Genomic DNA, 1,948 nt, shown 5'->3' with positions numbered 1-1,948 from the left:
GGCACAGATTTAGATAGAATCTGCAGTCTAACTGTGTAACACCTTGGGCGCCTGGGAAGAACTAAAGGTCAAGAAGAAGTTTTTGAAAAACCACATAAGCACTTTTTTCATAAAACTTTTTATTATCATATCATTTGTAAAAATGAAACAGTAATGGTAACTTCTCTTTTCCAAGACAAAGAGAAACTCTGCAGAATGGACATTAAACAAGGCATTATGCCTTACAAGCGAGACATAGAATGTCCAAGGGAAACTTCAGCATAAAAATGCTGAACACATAATGTGAGATAATTTCAATACATAACAACTGACATTCTTTTTTTTTAAAAAAAAGTATAAAAATATAGATGTGCACGTACATTCCCTTACCCTAACAGTGATCCACTCATTGCTTACATTCCAACCCCCAGCCCTCCAATTCTCCACCCTATCATTTATCAAGGTGCCTGACACATTATGGTCTCCCACTAAATAGGAGTTTAATGACACATTTAAAACCCATCATATTCCAATTAAATAATCAGGACTGAGCTATGTTTGATGAAACACACTCATATCTTTAAATAACAACATGTAAAATATTAAAATACAAGCTTTCATAAATAAATAAGTACATAAATAAGTAGAACCCTCATAAGAAATAGTCAAACACATTAAGTCCTTTCCAGGTGTCCCTAGAAAGCAGCTGTTCTCTTTTTCATTTTCAGCTCTGGTAAGGGCAGGGATCATCCTGCAGGAAGTGTCAATGTCAGGCTGATAAGCTTCTTACTTCACTCCTGTCAGTCGGTGCCCCCCCTGTGATGAGAAAAGGGTTACTGTTGCAGGTGCTAAGGAAGGCTACTCTTCTGTCACTCTGGTGGCTGAAGTTGCTTGGAGGAATGTCCCCATGCAGACTCTCACCCAGCCCTCCACTCAGGGAAGGTCTGCCTGTACCCACTGCCCTCTATAGCAGAAAACTCGCACTCCTGAATGTTACTTTTTTTTTTTTTTAAAGAAAGAGGTGGCTGTGGACTCAACTAGATTCTTGGTTTGAAAAGCCAAAACATATTGGTCACTGATTGTCACATTGGGTTAGAAATTTCCATTCATGATCTCCCTTAAGCTGCACACAACCCTACGAAATAACTATCATTATCTACCCTAGTTTGCTAAAGCTCAAAGAGATTAAATAAGGTTGACAGGGCTCCTAGCCTTGAACTCACTGGGGGTGTCAATGTAGTGTCTGCTCTTCACCAAGAAGGCTGAGAGGCCAGAAGTGCCCAAACCAGACATTGCATTTTACAGGTCAGAAACCCATTAGGGACTGACATAAACATCCTCTCAAAACAGGCAGGGGGCATTTTAGCATTGTCAAATCTACTTGGTATTCTAGGAAGGCACATTTACCCTCACTTATTTCAGTACGGGTTAGGCCTGGGAATGGAGGGCACTGAAATACGGAAATATTCTCTGAGTCAGAGCAGACTAGTAACCTTAATGGCAACTTTAATTGTGAAAATAATAATTACAATTTCTAGTCCTTCAGCTAACTCCTGGATTTCCCTGATTTTATTTTTAGAGAACAGATGCCAGTATTTCTGACCAACGGCTCCTGTCGCCTGTGTATATGGAAATTACAACTCACTTGTTCAGTATCTTTTCGATGATTTTCTGAACCATGGGGGATGCGGGGTTGAGACAAGCTTTCTGCCCATTCTTGAGTGTGGCTCTGCAGAGAGAAGGGAATTCCATGAGGCAGGAGGTCGGGCTGGGCACAGGGTTTGGGGCAGCGGGAGAGTCGGGGACCCCGGCGGTGACAGCGGCAGCGCGGGGAGGGACTTACATGACTTCGGTTTCGGCGCAGTGGGGTCCTGGGGCCTTCACAATCACACTTTGGATGTTCTTGGGGTGAATTCCCTGCAGGGTCTGCAAGCACTGGCAGCGCAGTTCAGTGGCCACGGGCGCTCCT

The 1,948-nt window shown here is 42.9% G+C and overlaps 1 long non-coding RNA gene across 1 annotated transcript; it reads right to left on the bottom strand.

The window, feature by feature from the left end:
* Positions 1 to 230: 230 nt before the first annotated feature.
* On the bottom strand, positions 231 to 1,840 carry LOC105531123. Its single transcript, XR_001004739.1, has 3 exons — positions 1,823 to 1,840; positions 1,625 to 1,708; positions 231 to 795 (listed from the first exon to the last, which is right to left on the bottom strand). It is a non-coding gene; the product is annotated as an uncharacterized LOC105531123 (long non-coding RNA).
* Between the last annotated feature and the right edge of the window lie 108 nt (positions 1,841 to 1,948).

This window comes from Mandrillus leucophaeus, unplaced genomic scaffold (assembly GCF_000951045.1).
Source record: "Mandrillus leucophaeus isolate KB7577 unplaced genomic scaffold, Mleu.le_1.0 Scaffold868, whole genome shotgun sequence".
Lineage (NCBI taxonomy): Eukaryota > Metazoa > Chordata > Mammalia > Primates > Cercopithecidae > Mandrillus > Mandrillus leucophaeus.
Note: the sequence above shows the minus strand (reverse complement) of the source record. Positions and strands in the feature narration are given on the sequence as shown.